The sequence below is a fragment of the Bos indicus genome, chromosome 20 (assembly GCF_029378745.1).
Source record: "Bos indicus isolate NIAB-ARS_2022 breed Sahiwal x Tharparkar chromosome 20, NIAB-ARS_B.indTharparkar_mat_pri_1.0, whole genome shotgun sequence".
In the NCBI taxonomy this organism is placed as follows: domain Eukaryota; kingdom Metazoa; phylum Chordata; class Mammalia; order Artiodactyla; family Bovidae; genus Bos; species Bos indicus.
The window spans coordinates 21,718,905-21,743,048 of NC_091779.1; the positions used below are offsets into that span (position 1 = coordinate 21,718,905).

At 44.6% G+C, this 24,144-nt stretch overlaps 1 long non-coding RNA gene across 1 annotated transcript in view; it reads right to left on the reverse strand.

Annotated features, from left to right (window-relative positions):
- Positions 1 to 879: 879 nt before the first annotated feature.
- Positions 880 to 24,144, reverse strand: part of LOC139178054 (uncharacterized) — a 56,882-nt gene continuing 33,617 nt past the window's right edge. The window contains exons 2-3 of the long non-coding RNA XR_011562485.1: positions 17,483 to 17,592; positions 880 to 2,930 (exon numbers count right to left, since the gene is read on the reverse strand). This is a non-coding gene — a long non-coding RNA (uncharacterized lncRNA). The remainder of the gene's footprint in view (positions 2,931 to 17,482; positions 17,593 to 24,144) is intronic.

Below are 24,144 nucleotides of genomic sequence, written 5' to 3' on the forward strand. Positions count from 1 at the left end.
ATGTGGAATATATATATACACAATGGAATACTACTCAGCCATAAAAAGAACAAAATAATTCCATTTGCAGCAACATGAAAGGATCTAGAGAATATTTCACTCAGCGAAGTAAGTCAGACAAAGAGATAAATATTATATGATATCACGTATATGTGAAATCTAAAAATAATATAAAAGATTATGTATACAAAATAGAAACAGACTCACAGGCATAGAAAACAAATTTACAGTTACCAAAGGGAAAACGTGTAGGGGAGGGGTAAATTAGGGGCATGGGATTAACAGATACAAACACGATATATAAAATAGATAAGCAATAAAGATATGCTATATAGCACAAGGAACTAAATATCATCTAGTAACCTATAACAAAAAAATATATATATGTATATATATATATATATATATATGAATCATTTTGCTGTACACCTGAAACTAACACAATATTGTAAATCAACAATACCTCAATTTAAAAAACACACATCTCAAAGCACGCACGGCAACCCCAGACTACAGTACTTCTCTGGGATCACTCAGAAGTCCTAATTGTCTCCTCCCTTCTTTCCCTCCAACACGTCCCATTCTTGTCTCTAAACTTGTCTTCTCAGTGCTTCTCTTCTATCTAGGATGCTTGTCCATCTGCTCCTCATCCACCAGTTAACTTTTTTCAAACCTTCCCACTAGCAACATTGGTGGGATCACAGTGAGCATAGCTGCCTTCCATACTTTCCTATGATGGCCAAGAAAATGTACCACCTACCAGAAAAGGAGTGGCTTTTTCCACTGGGACATATTCTAACCAAAGCATTCCCTTTCTCTTTCAGGATTTTGCAAGATAATTTTAGTCCAAAAACATTTTGTTTCTAACCAGTTTGTTTATGTTCTGTATCTATTGTATTGGTACAGTTACCGATATGTTTCTTTTTCCTGTTTATTCCTTAAAACAAATCTAATGTAAGCAGCTCTCACATGTGCCTGGAGGGCTGAGATCATGCCTGGCTCACTCAGTTTGCATAGTGCCTGGGACGGAGCAATGAAGAGAAAAGCACTCCATTAATACTGTCTAATGTTTGTGGACTTACAGTAAATGTTAATTTAATATTTTCTAAAGCTTTTATTTGCAACAAACTCTAGCCCTCGGCAGGTCTTCCTGAGGGGGGTCAGAATTATTGTCCTAATATTTAACCAAGGAAACCAAGCAGGAAGAGGTGGGAAGACTTATGCAAAGCTCCACAGTCTGGTGGTAAAAGACACTGGTAACTGGAGTTTCTGCCTTCTAGCCCAAAATTCACAGTGACGGGGCAGTTCAGTGCCACGGAGCAAAGCCAAACCCGGAATCTAATCTAGGCTCTGCTGCTTGAATCTTTTATGAATGTGAACCTCTCCAAGCCTCAGTTCTATCATTTTTAAAATCATATAATGATACTTGAGAGGGATTGCTCAGGATTAAAGGAGGTAACAGAAGCATCTGGAAGGATTCTTGCTAAATAGTAGGCTCTCACCAAATACGAGTTGTCTTTTCTTTCTGGGCCTTGTGAGAAATTCCAGAGACCAATTCCATTTTTGATCCAATTCCACGTAGGAGAAAAGAGATCAAAAATGGAAGATAGTGCCATGTGAGAGCCCCTGGGAGCCTGTGAGCAGAGCAGAAGCCACGGCGTGAACACTTCCAGGACACCCGGAGCTGTTGCTAGAACCATATTCACGGCTCCTGGTCTTGGGCCTTGACCACTGCTCATGATACACCGCTGGAGTCATTTTCTTTTCTCTCCACTGGATCCTTGATCAATGACAGATGTGGAGAAAGACAGTGGATACCAGCAGTAACCCAGAAGAACCATGCTTTCTAAATAGGAAAAAATCCAATGAAGATTGGTCCTCTCTGTGTGCATCTCACGCCCCTCAGCTGCCCCATGCTCCTCGCACTGTATAGACAGTGTCCCGAGCACAGCACATCAATTCACATGGTGGGCACATCTAAGGCTCCACAGTTTAATTTGACAGCAAGCCGCCAAAGGCACACTTATTGCATCATCCTGTGCCTGACATCAGAAGCCAGCAACTCACCACATCCTGCTTTCTTCAATGGAAACATACTATTTCCTGCCTCTCTCTCCTGGTGGCTAATAACAAAAGACAAGGAGGCTTCAGAGGTAACCCATTACATCAAAAGCATCTAAGCCTAAATTAGATGCTTGCAAGCCCTGTGTTCTCAGCTTATGCCCTGCTGCTGTTTTCTCTGGCAGAGCTAGGGAAGTCATAAACACAGAGGGATTTCCCAGGCTCTAAGAATGGATATTAGCAACACAAATGTTGCCTTTTGCACTGTGTTCAAGTTCCTGTGAATTAAGCTCACCTTCTCTGAAAATACAGCAAAAAGAGTATTCAGCCAGTCACAGAAAAGACAATAGAATTCAAGCCACAGAACGAAAAGTCCTTTAGGAATGTATCTTGGAGAACTCCAAAGTCTAATTCAGAGTTTTGCTTATTTTGACCAGAGATGGGGACTAGCAATTATCACTTCATCCATTGTACCCTGCATAGGTTCCAAAGAAAATAAAGCAAAAATTCAGTACAATGATTTTTTTTTCCATCTAGTCTTCTGTGAAAAATAAATAGCATGGTATCACAATAGGAATGAGTGTTTCTGGAGATTTTGATTGTTTTGGATCTATGGTCTGAAATCTTTACATTCCACAGGAAGGCTCTTAAGAGAGCCTTTCACAGTCTAAGGACTGTGAAATCTTTTAATTTGGTGTGACAGAATCATGTACAGGGAAACCTATCAAGGAACATTATCTAGCTTCTTGACTTACTTCAAATATGCAGATAATTCATTCCTTCTCCCCAGTTTTCCTCATTCCTTGGGTAGATCTCTTTTAACTGCCTCAAAATCCATCCAGCAGCTTACCAAATTCTCTCTGAAAAAACTAGACAAAAAACAAAACATGATTATCTTAGCTGAACAACCTCAAATATCTAATGGTGCTGGGTGCCCTAACAAGCCCCTCCAGTGATGCTCACAAAGTAAGACTCAGCTTCCTTCCCCTTAGCCGCAAGCCTAGCCCTAGGGGAAAATGATACCTTTACATGGTCCCCTTCTAAACCAACCCACCATCATCACCGAAGTGCAAGCCCTCTACATCTCTCACCTAACCTCTTGCTCTAGACTTTCATTTGGAAGATTCACATCTCATTTCTCCCTACTCTAATCTAACCGCCACCACTTTTTGATTACCTTTTTGAACTCAGCTTTGATTGTGTCATTGGATTGCACAGAACCCTCCCTGGACCCACTCACTACTGAACTATAGATTCCTCAATAGCCATTTGAGGTCCCACGTGATCTAACCCTAAAACATCTCCCTCTGCCTCCTAAGAGGTACCTCCAGCCCATGTAGACTTCCCACAGTTTCCTGACACAGTGTCAGTAAGTATGCTTTTGTGACTACTTAAATGTTCAGAGTTCCAACTCAGATCATGCCAAATCAATAAAAGCTAGACATGACCTAAGAAATACTATTGGGTTGGCCAGAAAATTTGTTCAGGTTTTTCTGTACAATGCTATGAAAAACCTGAATGAACTTTTTGGCCAATCCAATATATTCCCTCGGGTTCTTCACTCTAGCCCATTCTTTCCTTTAAAATCATCCTGACAGTCCATTCTTCCTTCATGGTTGCTTGTTAATTCTTCTGCATTTGACAATTCTGCTTCCCAGTCTAACCTTTGAACTGCCATCTTCGATCGAATAGGTTATGAGTTAAATTTTGTCTCCCCCAAAAAAGATACATTGACGTCCTAACTCCCAGTACCTTAGAATGCAATCTTATTTGGAAATAGGATCTTTACAGAGGCAATGAAGTTAAAGTGAGATCATTGCGGGGGGCAGGGGATCGTAATCCAATGTGGCTGATGTTCTTCTAGAAAGGTGAAATTTGGACAGAGACAGGATAGCTAGAGGGAGGATGATGTGAAGAAATGCAGCAAGAGACAGCCATGTAAATGGAGTAATGCATCTATAAGCCAAGGAACACCACGCATTCTCAGAAAACACCAGAAGCTAGAAAAGGCCAGGAAGCCATCAGAGAGAACAAATCCATCTGCCTTGGAGCCATCAGAGAGAACAAGTCCCTGCCACAACTTGAGTTCAGACTTCCAGCCTCCAGAACTGTGAGACATTAAGTTTTCGTTGTTTTAAGCGACCCAATTTTTGGTACTTTGTCAAAATGTCTATAGGAGACCAATGCAGAGGTTCCCTCTGCTCTCTCCTTAGGGCTCCTGACTACTCACTGCCTCTTCTCCTTTGTTTCTCTTATTGTCGCTCTTTCCACACCAGAAACTGGCTACCTCCAGGCTTTATATTCCTCATGCTCATTTTACTGTAACTTTACAATGTATATTTTAAAAACTACTCCAAAAGTTTTCCCCCATGTGGTTTAAAGAAACATTTAAGTTATCCTCAACATCCTAACTCAGATAGGACTGGCCCTCCCCTGGTGGGAGCATCTCCTCTACATCCCAAGTTGCCTTTTGAGAGAGAGAGAGAGGGCAGCTTGTCTGCACCTGCACCTGGAGGGTGACTAATCCAGAGGATTCTTTGGAAAATTCCAAGTAATTCCAAGATCTCCAGGCAGAACAAACTCACAGTGAGTCCTGGTTTTGTCTAAACTATCCACACTTAGTATCCTCTGCCTTTTGCAGGGTTGCCTCTCATAACTAGTAATATCCCAGGATTACTCCCTGGTGGCTCAGAAGGGAAAGAATCTGCCTGCCATGCAGGACACTCGGGTTCAATCCCTGGGTTGGGAAGATCCCCTGGGGAAGGGAATGGCAACTCACCCCAGTATTCTTGCCTGGAGAATTCCATGGACAGAGGAGCCTGGAGGGTTACAGTCCATGGTGTCGCAGAGTCGGCATGTTAGTCCATGTTAGTCTATGTTAGTCGAGCAACTAACACACACAAGGATTACTCAAACATAAACCTAATGGTCTATCTATTTAGCAGATATGCACTGAGTGCCCACTCTGAACAAAGCACTATGCTAGACAAGAGGGAAAAGATAAGAGGTTGATTAACAAGATACAAGCAGTCTGTAAAGTTGCTTTGGTGAAAGAAAGACACACACAAAATACCATAACGGTTGCAGAGGAAGTGTTAGGGCGGAAGCAGTACCTCTCCAGATCCAAAACAGGACCCCAGAGTAGAGTTGCTTTCAAGTCCCACACTGGAGGTATGTGTGGTAAACAGAATAATGTCCTCCTATGTTGGGGGCCAGCATGAAGCACTCCGCCCATGGCAAAGGTCATGAGGAAGGAGGCTCGACATACGCAAAGGCGGGATCGAGCCTCAGGAGTCCCCCTGGAAATTCTCAAGCATCTACCCCCATAACCAGAGCCTGCCTACTTTACTACTTTGTGTTCTCCCCTACACCTCTGACTTTACGGGGGGCTGTCCCCCATCGCCTCTTTCGGAGAAGGAGTTAACTTAGAGCTCCAGTTAATAATAGTTCCTGGGTGTGATAGGAGTGTTTCAACCTACAAACTCCTCTGAAGGTTCTCTAGCCTGCCTGACAGGCTTGTCCAGCCACACGTGATTGCTCACAGCCTCCCAACCGTGAGAGGCACGAGATGCTTTAAACCTTCTAAAACTAGGTTCCTTAGAAAAGTTAGAAAACCATTAGTATAAGTATAGTGGGCTGATTAGAAATTGTATTGGTGAAGGGTTTTTCATTTGTTGAGCCCATGTTTGTTGCTAAGACTCCACATCCCCTGCCCTTACACACATTAATGAATATATAGAAGAAATAAGTATTAACCTTTGATATAAATCACATTAGACCTTAGGCTAAGTAAATTCTTTCCTTAACTAAAACCCACTACACCCTCACCCTATAGGAATGTAACTTTATTTGGGTGGCGTCTGTTTTAAGAATAATCACCCTTGGAGAAAAAAGTGTTCTGGTTGACTGACCACTGTCACAAGGAGAGGGTCATAAATTGTCAGCAGGGCCCCCTGGCCAGAAGATGATGTAACACCCCTAAGACCTCTGTATACATTTGTATGAAGCACCTGACTTTAATAAAAGTCAGGACTGCTGTCCCCGCGTGACTTTTGTATTACATCTCAGTGTATAAAAACAGACTCTGGAAAATAAAGAATTGGGATCAGTTCCTTGAAATACTGGTCTCCCCATGTCTCTCTCTCTCTCAAACTCTGGCTGAGTCTCCATCTGGAGCGCGGAACCCGCCATGCTTACTAATTATGCCTGGGCTTCCAAGATCCGACCGGGGAGGCCTCAGTGTCTCCTCTCCTTCAGGAGAATGGAAGGACGCCTGTGGCCTACGTAAGTGGTGCAAGCTTCTTGTCTTGAAGTTTTATTGGTCTCCCGCGTAAACCAAGCTACTCAGCCTCTTTTCTCCACTGAATTTTCCTACTGAGCTATCCTCATTCTATTACTCTTTATATCTTTGATGAATATTTAAATAGTCACCAACGCCGTCTCCCCTTCGAATACCCTGGATCAGCCGGGGCTGGACCCCGGCACCCCTAAAAGAGGTGTACATCCTAATCCCCAAAACCTGTGAGTGTGTTACCTTACAAGGTAAAGGGGACTTGGAAGTTGTGATTAAGTTAAGGATATAGAGCTGGGAAGCATAGAAGGCAATGGCACCCTAGTCCAGTACTTTTGCCTGGAAAATCCCATGGATGGAGGAGCCCGGTAGGCTGCAGTCCATGGGGTCGCTAAGAGACGGGCACAACTAAAGTGACTTAGCAGCAGCAGAAGCAGCATAGAGCTGGGAAGATTATCCTGAATGATTATCCATCCTTTTATCTACATGGGCCCAAAGAAATCACAGGGGTATTTATAAGGCAGAAGGAGGCAGAAGAGCTCAAGTCAGAAGAAGAAGCTGTGATGATGGAAGAAAAGTCAGAAGAAAAGAGGTCAGAAGATGCCACACTGGTGGCTTTGAAAATGGAGGAAGAGGCCACAAGCCATGGGTTGCAGATGGCCTCTAGAAGTTGGAAAAAAGCAAGGAAACAGATTCTTCCTTTAAAGCCCCCAAAGAAATGTAGTCCTGCTGACCCATTTTGGATTTCTGACCTCCAAAACTATGAAGTGATAAATCTGTGCCGCTTTAAGCCCCTAAGTGTATGGCAGTTTCTTACAGCAGCAATAGAAAACCGATACACATGGTTTTCCAGGGGACAGGATGGTGGGTTTGAATGACAGGTACACTTTTCAACCTGTCCAACTACAGATACACTCTTGCCCTTGCACCTAAACACCAGAGCATCTCTAAGAGCTCTCCAGCAGCCTCAGGTCATAAGGAATGGGACAGGGTGGCCCTGTGAACAGCTCGTGACAGCATTTGTTCCAATCCCTGCAGTGCCAGTATTGGAACACATGTCCTGGACTGAAGGATGCTGTTAACAGAAGTGAAATGAAAGTCGCTCCATCGTGTCTGACTCTTTGCGACCCCACAGGCTATCCATGGAATTCTCCAGGCCAGAATACTGGAGTGGGTAGCCTTTCCCTTCTCCAGGGGATCTTCTCAACCCAGGGATGGAACCCAGGTATCCTGCGTTGCCAGCAGATTCTTTACCAGCTGAGCTATCAGGGAAACCTGATAACAGAAAGCTAATAATAGATAATAGAAAGATAATAGATAATATAAAGAGCTATAATATATTGACTATACATCACATGGTGGGTATTCTGCTATGCCAACCATATATATTATCTCTAATTTTCCCAATTACTCTACAGAGTGAGTAGTCATATTTCCCCTTAAAAAAAAAAAAAAAACTGGGTATTAAAGAGGCAATATGAGTTGCCCTAAGTTGTACAGATTTGAGCCCTAGTTTATCTGACTCTAAAGTTGGTTCCTTTCTGCCTCTAACCTAATGTCTCAGAGGGGCCTAAATCCCCTATGTTTGTGTCCTTCCAGTTCCTCGGGCTTCACTAGCTTGTGGTAACTCAATTTCACCAGCTTCTGTTCCCACCTGAATGGCACAAGCCCTCCGGACTCCTGTCAGTCTCCGTATCAGACCAGTTACATCTGATAGAACCCAGGGCAAGTCTCCTGAGTGCTCACTGTATCTCTCACATCTTTCTCCCAAAGCCTGAGCATATTCACTTCTGGAAGGCCCTGGGAAGACAGCGACTCTAGTCTGATGCATTCGCTAGTGCCAATAACCTCCGACAAAGCTATGACAAACCTAGACAGTGTATGAAAAAGGAGAAACATCATTTTGCTGACAAAGGTCCATATAGTCAAAGCCCTTGCTTTTCCAGTAGTCATGTATGGATGTGAGAGTTGGTCCATAAAGAAGGCTGAGCACCAAGGAACTGATGCTTTCGAACTGTGTTGTTGGAGAAGTCTCTTAAGAATACCTTGGACTGCAAGGAGATCAAACCAGCCAATCCTAAAAGAAATCTACCCTGAATATTTATTAGTAGGACTGATGCAAAGGACTGGCCACCGGATGTGAAGAGCTGACTCACTAGAAAAGACCCTGATGCTGGAAAAGATTGAGGGCTGGAGGAGAAGGGGGCAACAGAAGACGAGATGGTTAGATAGTATCACCAACTCAACAGACATGAATTTGAGCAAACTCCAAGAGATAGTGAAGGACAGGGAAGCCAAGCAAGCTACAGTCCATTGGGTCACAAAGAGTCGGACATAACTTAGCGACTGAACAACAACAATGCCCTGTGACAGCATGATGCCTGAGGCAGGGCTGCCCTGTCTTCCTGGCAGCCCTCGCCACGCTGTAGCCACACTGAGTTCTGTGCAGAGGCTCAGAGAAGAGCTTTCTCTCTGCTCTGTGCTTCAAGCCCCAAGCCAACACCGAATGAGACTCTGAGTCTCTCCCAAAACAAGCCCATCATCTGCCTGTAGCCCTCCCTCTATAAAATCTGCTTTCATTTGCTCATCACACTCCTTACAGAACCCCCCCTTTCCATATCCATCAACTGACCCAAATCCCTGCCAATGGGTTGTCAGAGCCACAATGGCATAAGGAACACTGAGACATGTAGATCATCTAAAACCCTGAATCAGAGCAAACTGGAATAAACTCAAACTGCTTATACAGTGTGTGCAATTTACATGCCTTTCACGTCTATTGTCACACTTGGCCTTCACAGTAGTTCTCAGAGGAAGTAATATCCTTTTGCTATAGAAGAACAATGTAAGACTTGAAAACCGAAGGGGCTTGTCCAGTGATGCTAATACATGGAGAAGCCAGGACTGAATCCAGGACTGTTATTCTTTAGTGCTGGCCCCGCTCCACCGCCCGCAGAAAAGGCAGGGGCCCTGGGACGGCAAGTGGTGTGGAAAGCCTTGAGATCCGACACTGCCCTTGGGCTTGAGCAGACTGCTGGGGGCTTCAGAGCAGTAACGACTCTTCGAGAGAAAGGCTGTAACTCAACCCTTTCCCCCTCCAAGAACAGTAAGAGTGCCTGTCTCCCCAGGACAAGCAGGCATTCAAGGAGAGAGACAGACGCTCAGCCAAGCAAAACCTGCTGTGCGTGTGGGAGGAATATGAGGAGTGGAGCTTTTCCCACTTTACAGGAGACCAGCCTCAGGGGTCGTCTATCTCCTCCAAAGTGTAAACTAGACAAGGCAGAAAGGGCCCAGAACCCAACTGAGCAAAGAAACTTAAGAAAAAAGGAAAAAACAATCAAGACTGTGGGCTGGGTCTTTTATATGTTAAAAAAAATTTTTTTTGGCTCTCCATTCAGGCTAAAGTCTTGTTTTCTATGTTCACTAAAATAGACCTTGGAAAGATAATAAATATATAAAGAATAAAATGCTTTATCTGGAGTCTGCAAGCTTCCTCTAAATTAAACTCAGTGTGGTGAGGTATAAAGAGCCCTTTGTACAAACTATTGCAGTTTAAGTTTCTCCAAGAAAATAATTTCCCAAGTCTGCCTGATACTCTGCTCTTGTAGTCACAGAGACAAGATGAGGTCCCAGAAGTGCCAGATGGAAGAGGGGAAGGAGGAGGATTTCTCAGCCTCAGGTGGAAGCAAGAGGTGAGGGCAACCCAGTCTCTTGTCAACTCCCCTCTGGAAAAACCAAGGGGCATGTAAACACCACCTTCTCAACCAGGGGCTGTGTGACTGAATTTGAACTTCAGCCCAAAATGCGCAGTTCCAGAGAAGACCTGGCATTTTTTTCAGCGTGGCCTCTACCACATCTATGGGATTATCACAGGCCACCCTTGCACCCCCCAGAACATCCCCACTGTAATCCTCCCCTTGGGCCCGTGGGCTGAGGAAGTGGGTTCTAGACTGGACATTCCATGAGTGCTTTATTGACTGCTATGTGCCTGAGACTTAGAGGAGCCCATGGCAAGACTGTAGGTTCTCAATAAATAAATACTGAAAGTATGGGTGACTACGGACCTCAGCAAATGCACCTCAAGCCTCTGTGCTCCCTTCCCTCCACTTTCCAATAATCCAAGTGGCAGTCAGAGCTAACTGAGGATCCCATACAGATAACAGTTAAGAGGATCTTTTCTTAAATTGAAATATATGCATGCTCAGTCACTTCAGTCATGTCTGACTCTGTGACCCCAGGGACTGTACCCCACCAGGCTCCTCTGTCCAAGGGATTCTCCGGGTAAGAATACTGGAGTGGGTTGCCATTTCCTCCTCCAGGGGATCTTCCCGACCCAGGGACCCAACCCACAGCTCTTACGTCTACCTACATTGGCAGGTGGGTTCTTTACCACTAGTGCCACCTGGGAAGCCCTAAATTGAAAGAGAGTTGATTAAAATATATTGTGTTAGTTTCCTATCTGGAGAAGGAAATGGCAGCCCACTCCAGTATTCTTGCCTGGAGAATCCCAGGGACAGAGGAGCCTAGTGGGCTGCCATCTATGGGGTAGCACAGAGTCGGACACGATTGCCGTGACTTAGCATGCTATATATATGGAGAAGGCAATGGCACCCCACTCCAGTACTCTTGCCTGGAAAATCCCACGGACGGAGGAGCCTGGTAGGCTGCAGTCCATGGGGTCGCTAAGAGCCGGACACGACTGAAGCGACTTCACTTTGACTTTTCACTTTCTTGCATTGGAGAAGGCAATGGCAACCCACTCCAGTGTTCTTGCCTGGAGAATCCCAGGGACGGGGGAGCCTGGTGGGCTGCCATCTATGGGGTCGCACAGAGTCAGACATGACTGAAGCGATTTAGCAGCAGCAGCAGCAGTTTCCTATCATTTATAGGAAATACTGACACACTTCACTTAGTATGATAACCTCTAGGTCCATCCATGTTGCTACAAATGGCAATATTTCATTCCTCTTAATGGCTGAGTAATATTCTGTTGTGTATGTACCACATCTCCTTTAGCCATTCATCTGTCAATGGACGTTTAGACTGCTTCCATGTCTTGGCTATCTTAATAATGCTGCTTTGAACATTGGGGTGCATATATCTTTTGAATTAGAGTTTTCTCCGGATATATGCCCAGGAGTGGGAATGCTCAAACTACCACACAATTGCACTCATCTCACACGATAGTAAAGTAATGCTCAAAATTCTCCAAGCCAGGCTTCAGCAATATGTGAACCGTGAACTTCCTGATGTTCAAGCTGGTTTTACAAAAGGCAGAGGAACCAGAGATCAAATTGCCAACATCCGCTGGATCATAGAAAAAGCAAGAGAGTTCCAGAAAAGCATCTATTTCTGCTTTATTGACTATGCCAAAGCCTTTGACTGTGTGGATCACAATAAACTGTGGAAAATTCTGAAAGAGATGGGAATACCAGACCACCTGATCTGCCTCTTGAGAAATTTATATGCAGGTCAGGAAGCAACAGTTAGAACTGGACATGGAACAACAGACTGGTTCCAAATAGGAAAAGGAGTCCGTCAAGGCTGTATATTGTCACCCTGTTTATTTAACTTATATGCAGAGTACATCATGAGAAACGCTGGACTGGAAGAAACACAAGCTGCAATCAAGATTGCCGGGAGAAACATCAATAACCTCAGATATGCAGATGACACCACCCTTATGGCAGAAAGTGAAGAGGAACTCAAAAGCCTCTTGATGAAAGTGAAAGTGGAGAGTAAAAAAGTTGGCTTAAAGCTCAACATTCAGAAAACGAAGATCATGGCATCTGGTCCCACCACTTCATGGGAAATAGATGGGGAAACAGTGAAAACAGTGTCAGACTTTATTTTTCTGTGCTCCAAAATCACTGCAGATGGTGACTGCAGCCATGAAATTAAAAGACGCTTACTCCTTGGAAGGAAAGTTATGACCAACCTAGATAGCATATTGAAAAGCAGAGACATTACTTTGCCAACAAAGGTTCATCTAGTCAAGGCTATGGTTTTTCCTGTGGTCATGTATGGGTGTGAGAGTGGACTGTGAAGAAGGCTGAGAGCTGAAGAATTGATGCTTTTGAACTGTGGTGTTGGAGAAGACTCTTGAGAGTCCCTTGGACTGCAAGGAGATCCAACCAGTCCATTCTGAAGGAGATCAGCCCTGGGATTTCTTTGGAGGGAATGATGCTAAAGCTGAAACTCCAGTACTTTGGCCACCTCATGCGAAGAGTTGACTCATTGGAAAAGACTCTGATGCTGGGAGGGATTGGGGGCAGGAGGAGAAGGGGACGACAGAGGATGAGATGGCTGGATGGCATCGCTGACTCGATGGACGTGAGTCTCGGTGAACTCTGGGAGTTGGTGATGGACAGGGAGGCCTGGCGTGCTGCGATTCATGGGGTCGCAAAGAGTCGGACACGACTGAGCGACAGATCTGATCTGATCTGATCTGATGGTAGCTCTATTTTTAGTTTCTTATGGAATTTCCATACTGTTGTCCCTAGTAGCTATACCAATTTACACTCCCACCAACAATGTATGAGGATTCCCTTTTCTCTCACACCCTCTCCAGCATTTGTTATTTGTATATTTTTTGATGATGGCCATTCTAACTTGTGTGAGGTGATATTTCATTGTAGTTCTGATTTACATTTCTCTAACAATTAGCAATGTTGAGCGTCTGTTCGTGTGCCTGCCAGCCAGCTGTATGTCTTGTTGTTCAGTGGCTCAGTCGTGTCCAACTCTTTGTAACCCCATGGACTGCAGCACACCAGGCTTCCTTGTCCTTCACCATCTCCCAGAGCTTGCTCAAACTCATGTGCATCGAGTCTGTGATGCCATCCAACCATCTCATCCTCTGTCGTCCCCTTCTCCTCCTGCCTTTGATCTTTCCCAGCATCACGGTTTTTTCCAATGAGTCAGTTCTTCACATCAGGTGGCCAAGGTATTGGAGTTTCAGCTTCAACATCAGTCCTTCCAATGAATATTCAGGACTATTTCCTTTAGGATTGACTGGTTGGATCTCCTTGCAGTGCAAGGGACTCACAAGAGTCTTATCCAACACCACAGTTCAAAAGCATCACTTTTTCAGTGCTCAGCCTTCTTTATGATCCAACTCTCACATCCATACATGACTATTGGAAAAATCGTAGCTTTGACTAGACAAATCTTTGTTGGCAAAGTAATGTGTCTGCTTTTTAATATTCTGTCTAGGTTAGTCATAGCTTTTCTTCCAAGAAGCAGTTCAGTTCAGTCACTCAGTCATGTCCCACTCTTCGTGACCCTATGGACTGCAGCACACCAGACTTCCCTGTCCATCACCAACTCCTGGAGCTTACTCAAACTCATGTCTATCGAATTAGAGATGCCATCCAACCATCTCATCCTCTGTCATCCCCTTCTCCTCCCACCTTCAATCTTTCCCAGCATCAGGGTCTTTTCCAATGAGTCAGCTCTTCACATCAGGTGGCCAAAGTATTGGAGTTTCAGCTTCAGCATCAGTCCTTCCAATGAATATTCAGGACTGATTTCCGTGAGGATGGACTGGTTGGATCTCCTTGCAGTCCAAGGGACTCTCAAGAATCTTCTCCAACACCACAGTTCAAAAGCATCAGTTCTTCAGTGCTCAGATTTCTTTATAGTCCAACTCTCACATCAGTATATGACTACTAGAAAAACCATAGTTTTGACTAGATGGACCTTTTTTGGCAAAGTAATGTCTCTGCTTTTTAATATGATGTCTAGGTTGGTCATAGCTTTTCTTCCAAGGAGCAAGCATCTTTTAATTTCATGGCTGCAGTCACCATCCAGAGAAGGCAATGGCAACACACTCCAGTGTTCTTGCCTGGAAAATCCCATGGACGGAGGAGCCTGGTGGGCTGCCATCTATGGGGCCACACAGAGTCAGACACGACTGAAGCAACTTAGAAGCAGCAGCTGCAGCAGTCACCATCTGCAGTAACTTTGGAGCTCCCAAAAATAAAGTCTGTCACTGTTTCCATTGTTTCCCCATCTATTTGCCATGAAGTGATGGGACTGTATGCCATGATCTTAGTTTTCTGAATGTTGAGTTTTAAGCCAACTTTTCACTCTCCTCTTTCACTTTCACCAAGAGGCTCTTCAGTTCTTCTTCACTTTCTGCCATAAGGGTGGTGTCATCCATATCTAAGTTTGTTGATATTTCTCCCAGCAATCTTGATTCCTACTTGTGCTTCATCCAGCCTGGCATTTCACATGATGTACTCTGCATATAAGTTAAATAAGCAGGGTGACAATATACAGCCTTGACGTACTCCTTTCCCAATTTGGAAGTCTGTTGTCCCATGTACAGTTCTAACTATACATTTACAACTGCATTTGTGGCATAAGATGGCAGAGTAGAAGGGTGTGCACTCATCTTCTCCTGCGAGAACTCCAAAATTACAACTCATTGCTGAACACCCATCGACTGGAGAATGTTGGATCCCACCAAAAAAAGATACTCCATTTTCAAGAGCAGAGAATAAGACACAGCAAGACAGTAGGAGGGGTGAAATCATGTTTAGAATCAAACCCCTTACCAACCAGAGATGCACAGAGGGCTCAAACAAACCTTGTGCACACCAGGACCCAGAGATCCCACAGAGACTGAGCCAGAACTGTGTTTGAGTGTCTCCTGCGAAAGTATGGGCAGCAGTAGTCTGCTGCAGGGTCAGGGGCTCTGGGTGAAGCAGACCTGGGTATGGCATAAGCCCTCTTAGAGGAGGTCACAATTAACCCTACCATAGAGCCCCCAGAACTTACACAGGACTGGGGAAACAGACTCTTGGAGGGCACAAACAGAACCTTGTGCACACCAGGACCCAGGAGAAAGGAGCAGTGACCCCACAGGAGACTGACCCAGACTGCCGTGAGTGTCCAGGAGTCTCTGGCAGAGGTGTGGGTCGACAGTGGCCTGCTGCAGGGTCGGGAGCACTGAGTGTGGCAGTGCGTGCGTGGGACTTTGACTTGGGCTTTCACAGTTCATGAAACATTGATTCAAATGTCAGGTTATGAGTTTAGTTTTTTCAATACTTGGTTGTTTTTTTGTTTGGTTTTGTTTGTTTTTGGCGCTTAAAATCTTGATGCCACATTAATGCCACTGTTTCGTCTTAGACCAAATGTGATTAAACCAAGCTGGCTGGCTTTCCTTTGTATTGCCTCTCATTCATTCTGACATTTGTGATACTTTTCCAACTGATCTGGCTGTTCTCCAGACACCCCTTCCACCTACCTAACCTATTCCTGCTGAATTTATGTTCAAAGGAAGAAAATCTGAGCTCTACTATCTCTCAAACTTATCTACTGACTATTCACAATGCAGAGACCCTGCTGCGGTCATCATAGAGATTTTGGTTGTCCCCAAACATGCCGGGTACATTTCCACACATGTCAGGTACATTTCAGCCTATGCTACTCACCCTGCCATGACTGCCCCTCACTTTCTCTTTACTTGTTGAGATCATGTACGTGGTGAAACTGGAGAAAGGTTAGGACTTGAAGTCATGTACCAGCTGTGTGGTCTTAGGAAGTTTAATCAATTGTGCCAAGCATCGGTTTCCTTGGCTGTAAAATTAGAATAGTCAAAATCATGATAATATTTTGCAGGATTGTTGCAGGGCTTAAACAAAGCCCTGCTATAAATTCTGAGTACAGTGTCTGTTGCTCAGTAGGATATACCAGTTCATCTCATTCTGCCCCTCTGATTCTTTGCTTCCTCATCCATAAAATGAGGATACTAATAACATCCTCCTTTTAGGATTTTGTAGTGATCAGATAGGACGTTGTTACCACCTTTTCTCCTTAACCTGACTCACAGTCAGATACCTTCCTGTGGTGCCTCTGTGGCCTCTCCTGCTGCCTGGGCCACTCCACAGGGATTCATTCAGCACAGACTGTCTTGAGACTTGGGGTTGTAGTCTTGTCAGGCTTTGTTTTAGCTTTCTCGTGTATTCTTACCTTTCTCATCTGACTGCAAGCCCCTGAGCCAGGAATGATGTCCTCTGGCAGCTCAGGTTCCCTGGAGCTTCATACACAGTAGAGTCAACCATTCTTGCCCACAGTTGCTGCTGCTGAGCTGGGCATGGTGGGGGTGGAAACACCAAGGGACACCAGCTCTGGCTAAGTGTCCATCTAGCTCAGAGGCCCAACGATCTGTTGGAGGTTGCCTTTCCTTCTCACTCATGAAGTGGGAGCCATTTTGCCAGATACTGCTGAGAAATGAGATCAGCAGAAAAAGCAAGAGAAGAATCTATTTGTTGCTCTGCTCTCCCATCAGTACCTTCCAAACATGTGTGGTAAACCATTTCTTCTTCCCTGGAGAAGGAAAGTGCAGGAGGATATATGGGTCCTGACTCCGCAGAGCTGCTTCGTGTTTGAAGGCAGTGCATGTCCTTGAGGGTTCCACTGCTTTAAAACTAAATGAGGGCTTTAATGACCCCTCAGAGTGATAATTGCACAGTTCCCACAGAGCTCTCATTTCAGTGGTCACACAGAATTGAGCTCTCCCCCTTACACTGTTTTTACATCTGCCTGGTACAACTTTTTGCTCACTCCCTACTCGGCAGGGCAGGCAGGATTTTCTTGTCTGGAAGCTGCAGCCTCTCTTTCAAACACCCTGGATTTAAATTTAACAACATTCTCCCCACATCCAATTTCTTCAGAACTGGCTCTTCTTTGACATTGAGGAGAACCAGTTGAGAGTCAGTTTGCTAAACTCTAATGTCTATGTCCATCTTTCCACACCACTCACCTTCACCTCCTCCCTCAGAGTGGAATGAACAAGAAACTGATGATAGCTTTCAGACAATAAAAGATCCAAGAGCAAAAACATCCACGTGTATACACTGAAAGTCAATTAAGTTCTTCTCAGTGTTTCCTTTCTCAGATAAGTAGGATTAGAGAAGTCCTACAAACCTGTGTGAACACATTTTATCTACTAATGAGCTGGGCCTAAGAAGCATATAGGGAAGTTTGCAGAAGACAAGAAACCTGAGGCCTGCTCTCATAAATAAAATTGGATTGGCAAACTTGGGCAAGTCTCAGCTGCTTCTCACTCCTCATCTTCATCAGTTTACCTCATGCACCAAGAGCAAAGAGAAACATCTTCCTTACCTGAGAGGAGGAGGCTGGCCAGTTGCTCTAGGACAGAGGTGCCATGGATGCCAACTCATGCCCATAGGTGAACTCTGGTTGCAGAAAACTGGCAATGGATGTAGCAACTTCTACAGCACAGAACAGAAATGAATTTTTCTCACTGTGATGTTCCAGGATGCCAGGTTCCTCCAGCATCTCCCCGGTCCACTACATCCCTACAAGCATCATCTCAAAGCACCAGCCCCTGAGCTGAACACATGGGAAAACGTATCAAACTGCAACCAGGAGGATGCAACAGGACCCAAGCAAACAGCCATCATTTTCAGAGTAACTGCTGTGCTAGAATAGCTCTCTTCTCATTCAAGGATGAGCAGACAGAAAACAAAACCAAAAAACATGGGGACCATGAAAGAAAGAGGCAGAAGAAAGCAATGTGGGACAATGATTTACTATTTAGAAAAAGAATTTAGATAGCAATTGCTTTCTTTGTTAATAAAAACCTGATTATAGGAAATAAAAAGATAAAAGGATTAGACATAAAAATAAGTTAAAAAGAAACCTGCAGAGTTAAGGAAAGGATGCAATAAAAATGCTGCAGTAGAATTTAAGTCTTTAAAACAGCAGCATTAAGAATGCTGAAAATCAAATCATATGTAGAAGATAAACACAAGAGTTTCACCTAGAAGCAGAGCATAATGATAAAGAGAAGAAAAATATTGAGAAGGGAAAGAATCTGTATGGATAACAAAATATATGAGGGATTAGTGCTCTTTCAGATGGGACCAGAACAAGTAAATTAGAATATTATTTAAAGAGTGTCAAAGAAGAAAGTTTCCAGAATTGAATAAGGATTACCTTGACCAAAAGAGTATGGGGCTGGCACAAGAGGCCAGGTCATAAAAATGCCACGTGTTTCTACCTTGTTGATTGGGAAGCTCACTCTTGAAACCCAGCCACCACTCTGTGAGAAAGACAAGCTGCCACGTGGTGTACGCGTTTTGGCTGATCGCTCCAACTTAACACCCCAGCCTCAGGCAATGTCAAATGCCAGCCACATGAGTGAGCCTTCAGAGTGTTCCAGCCCCCAGCCCGCAGGTCACCCCCAGCTCTAAGTGCCCCAGAGTGACACTGCATGGGAAGACAAGCTGTCCCTGCCAACCTGCAAGTTCATGAGCAAACTCAATGATGATTGTTCTTGTGAACTGCTCTGTTTAAGGGGATTATTACAAAACAATAGATAACGTACACCAACCAATAGCTTTCTAACTGAGAGGAGTTCAGATATTAAGCACAGTGGCTCCCACACAGTGATATGTTCTGGCTGCCTCAGAACTGAGATGTGGACAGTGTGGGGAGCAGGGGTTTCATCTGGGCCTTCAGGTTCATGTCCTGCCCCCTCCCCGCACCATATCATGGAAGAGGCTGCATTGCGCTGCTCTGGGCCCTCCGGGCCCTGGGGACATTCTATCTCCAGAACATCTCTGGTTATCTGAGAGACTTCCCAGCAACATCCTGGGGGTTGGAAAGATCTTTTAGATGAGTTTTCTATGCACACACACATACAACACTGCAAAGTTATTTATGTGAGTAACAAAGACAACCTTCACTATTTACAGCTCAACTTGGAGAGTTCTTTTCCAAGATCCAGAGGCCACTTAGGTGGGATAAACAAAGCAAGGTGGGGGGTGGAGGAGGGGGTTGTCCTGTGATATTTTTAAACTGACTTGAACTGTGGCAAATGGCAACTGTCCCAAGATGCTGGGCAAAGACAAGGGCAATGCAGAGCACCCAGGGGTCTGAATTTTCTTGGCAACTTGCCTCATTCTTTGTGGTTCCCCAAGTCCTCCCTCGCTGCTTCCTGCGGGGAGTGGCTCCACACCTGTTGCGGGCCATTTCCACCAACAGGACCTGGGGCAACTCCACCTCCTGTCCCACATGGGCTGACTCACCTCTAATGTGCTCCCCGCCAAGACAGCGCTTGTGTAAGGCATACGACACTGCCATGTGACTTAGAGCGTGGGGGTGGAGAAAAGGACAGCGCTGAACCTTGTGAAAACAAAAACAAGGCGTTCACTGTGCAGAGGCCAAGTGTGTAAAGTTTACTCCTGCCCGCTGAGCGGCCACACGTTGTCCTGAAAACAGAGGTGCCCCCTTTATGGCAGACAATTAACTCCAGTGGAATTTAAAACCGAGGTGGAAGAGAAACAAAAGTCACCCAGTGTGGCTCGACAAACAGAGCGGGGACGGGTGGAAGAGACTTTCACCAGCCTCTCTGCCCTCAAGCTCCAGGATCATGTTGGTTCTGTGTCCCTTCGGGCCAACCCTGGGGTCAGGCCTGCTCCCCGACCCTGTCCTTCTCCATGCCCTCCTCAGCCTGCTGACCAGGACAGTCTTTGCACCTTTCCCCCAGCTGACCTTAATAAGGACAAGTGCATGCTTGCTTGGTCACTCAGTTGTGTCCAACTCTTTGTAACCCCATGGACTATAGCCCGCCAAGCTCTTCTGTCCATGGGATTCTCCAGGCAAGAAACTGGAGTGGGTTGCCATTCCCTTCTCCATGGGATCTTCCTAACCCAAGGATTAAACCTGGGTCTCCCTAATTCCTTATAGATTCTTTACCAGCTGAGCCACCAAGGAAGCCCCAGGGACAAGTGCAGAGGCCTGTTTTACTGCAAGGGTTTTACAGCAAATTCTAGGAGGAAACTGACAAATGGCATCAATAAGAATCAACAAAGGGGAGTAGTAGATGTCTAGAAATCTTATGGAGCTTTAACATCTAGGAGGGAGGTGGACCTCGGGCAGGGCTGCATGGGAGGAGTTGGCCGAGTCCACTTCAGAGACTCACAGAGGAACAAGCACTGACCAGGAGATCATCCTCTAACCTCCTTCTCTGCTCTGGTCTGTCACTTCCTCTGAGCTTCATTATGGTCTTCATTGTCAGATGACAAATTATATATGTGTATGTGTGTGTATATACATATATATAAATATAACAATATATATTATTACATTTTTAGATAATATTTCCACAAGAAACCATTGTTCCCTTCATCCTTCCCCCTTTCCATGTCAGGTTGGCATACTTTGAAAGCCCAAGGACTTTACATCTGAATGATCTATAATTCATGAGGCTGGAGGATTTTCCTGCTCTTTCTTGACTTTATTTCCTTTCCTCCTAATCCATTCTCTCTTTTCCCCCTTATCTGCCTCTGGTCTAGAGCATTATCTCTTTCTTCCCCAAAATATCAACAGAGATTTTTGAGCCTCCATTCCTTGCTTAGCATCTAGTCTCCCATGCCCTGGTGTTCTCCACCAGAATCCTACCAGTCCCTCTTCCCACGTCCTTCAGAGCAAACTTCATGTCCCACCAGCAGGGATTCCTGGGCCCTCCAGGTCTTCAGTGGTGCCATTACATGGAGTCTCCATTTAGACCCACATGCTTTCAGGAAGGTCTCAGGATTACATAAGGATTGAATTATCTAAGAACACCCACAGCCTGTAACACCAATAGAAATGTGGTAAAACATTCAAATGTAAGCTATGGTCCTAACAAAGGCTTTGCATTCAGTGAGTGAATCTGTCTGCCTACTATAGAAAAAAAAAGAATGATTTTAGCTAACACTTAATGGTTCTTTCTATATGCCAGGCACTTTAAATTCTAAGTTCTAAGCACTTTACATACATTAACTCATTTCATCCTGATACCTACTCTGTGAGGTTATTGTTATCCCCATGTCACAGAGAAAGAAATCAAGGCCCAGAGAGATCAAGCAACTTGCGTGAACATCTCCTAGCTATAAATGGCAGAAGCAGGATTCAAATTTGGGCAATCTGGCTTCTGAGTTTGGACTTCTAGCCATTATGCCATACTGCCGATAAGATCTGGAAGAGAAGGATTGGGGGAAAACTCAAGATCACCCTTCTAGTAAAAAGCACAATAAACAGTCAAAAATAAGCAGTGGCACAGAATAGCCATATAATATGGGACTCCTCAACTTAAGTGTCTTTATCTGCAAAATAGGAAAAACTATAATAACTTTCAGGATAAATTTGAGAATTAAATAAGAGCAAAAGAGTATAAAGGAAAGATGTTTTAGGAACTTCACTCATTGCTCAATAAGAAAGGCCAAAAATAACAGCTGCTTCAACAAGATAAAAATTTATTCATCTCACACATTAAAAAAAAAAAAGAAGAAGAGGTAGCCAGTCCTAGGATGGTACTAGAGCTCACACTCAGTAGGAATCCAGACACCTTTCTTTCTCTATAATGCTTTGTACCACCCTCAAGGTTAGATCATGATCCAAGATGGCTGCTGCAAATCCAGTCATTATGTCTACTTTTTAGAGGAAGTGGGGAGTGAAAAGAGTTTTATAAGCCTGCATTAGTTGATTTTTTCCCTTTTAAGGTACCTTCCCAGAATTCCCACCCAACAACTTTTTACATTTCATTAGTTGGAACTTAGTTACATGACCATATCAAGCAGCAAACAAAGCTGGGAAATATTGTCTCACTACAGAGCCCGGTGCTATCTGAATTAAATCAGGGTTCTGCTTCTAAACAACAAGGGGATATGAAAATTGGTTGGGCAATAAGCAGCCTCTGACCAGAGAAGGGCTGTAAATTTTATTGAGAATCAACTCCCTGCCAGACACTTCACATAAATTTTCTCATTTAATCCTCATAACAACCCAGAAAGATTTGAAAATTAACATTACATTTACATATGGGATCAGAGAGAGTAAGCAACCCAGCTCCTCACAGGGGAAATATTTAAACAAGATCTAACTTCAAAACTTGAACTCTATCGACAACCATTCGGGCTTCAAAGTTTCCTCCAAGGAAAAACATTTTGCCAAATTCAAACACCATGTACATCTTCAAGATTTCTCTTATATTAATACTTAAAATCATTTCTCAATTTCTTCCCTAGAGAATGTGAAGGAATAACTTCAATTACTTCGTAAGAACTGCAGAAACAGAGCTACAAACCATTTCATTGGTAACACTCATGAACACCCACACACATGTGTCACACACTGATGTATCTACACTTGAAGAGAATTTCCCAGCCTCTCTCTCCCCACAGGCAGAAAAGGTCATTTGTGCCGAAAGTAAACTATTGATGTGATTAATATCTAGGCCTCAAACTCCAGACCCCGTTCCTGCAGCCACAGATTGTTTATACCAGAAGGAAGTGATGGACTTTATGTTTTCTATGCTTTTGATCCATTCTGACAGGAGGTGTGGCAGAGAACACAGAAGCACCGCATCAGAGCCCTATGCCTGCTGGGTCCACTCCAGCAGTCAGGGCGTTGGAAGAGTGAGGAGGTGCAATGCAAGGGAGGAAGCAGCCAGAAAACAGGCTCTTCAACACTTTGTACTCAGTCTCAGTAGAAGCCTCTATATGCCTGTTGCTTTCCTGTCTAAATGGAAAACAATCTCGACTTGTACCAACTGGGCATAAACTGTTGCTATTATGGTCTCTTCCTATGAAATGTCCCTCAGGACAAGTAGACTCAGTCCTGAAGGTGGGGCCCTCTGTGCTGTGCAGGCATCCAGCACATCAAGACAAAAGCCTTTTCAAAAGCCCTAGAATACTACTCCCCCACCCCCACAGTCATAGGTCCTTTGGAAGGATTTGGGTCTTTTCTTCCACTTCAGAGACACCACCTGTGATCTATTAGGATTCTTTCCCGAGAGCTGCTTTTGAGAAGAGAGAATGAGCACAACACAAAAGTGGACAAAGACAGCCTGGTGCTTAAAGGTGAACTTCACCTTTCCAGTTTTTCCTTTGGGATTAATCTGAAAATTGTTCATACACTTAACACAGCTTTTCTGAAGGAAAGAGAGTTTTGATGACTGAGGAAAGAGGTAAAAGACAAGGCTTGGAAGGGGGTGGTACTTTCAAAGCACAGAAACCATGAGGAAGGGGACAGGTGAAGGAGACAAAAGAGACATGGGAGAAGAGGCATCTGATAGGGCATGAGGGCGGGGGCGGGGGGAAGACATCTGGGAAACGAGAGAGAGAACAGAATGGAAACCATGGACATGCTATCTTTCCACTGCACAGCATTCCCTAGAACAGACACTGAGCCATAACAGAGAAGAGATTCTCAAGGGCTGAAACTGTACCAGGGCTTACATGGACTCCTAGCAGTGATGCTGGAGAGCAAAACTTAACACAAGGAAATACAGGATAAGGGTATTTCAGGCCAATAAGATATGGAAAGAAGACTGGCTGGAATTTTTCCTACATTGAAGGCTTGTCCAAGGGGTTTGTGTGCTCTCTGTACCAGGCGGGAGCCATCCCTAATAGATGACATGAAGTCAGAGTTAAAGAGCCTCCAAACGGTGTTTTGGATGCCTTTCAGCACTTCTAGACCCTGGGTTCAATCCCTCGGTTGGGAAGATCCCCTGGAGAAGGGAAAAGCTGCCCACTCCAGTATTCTGCCCTGGAGAATTCCATGGACTGCATAGTCCATGGGGTTGCAAAGAGTTGGACATGACTGAGCGACTTTCACAGACCCAAGTACGTGGAGCCCTGCCCTGGACACCCACTGAGGCTATAACCAGTTTCCATGGGATAAGGAGTCTGCGTGGCCAAGGGGAGCTCGCATCCCTCTTCTAGACCACTCTCTGGGAGCTGAGGATCCTGGAATTTCTTGCCCAAACATCCCTA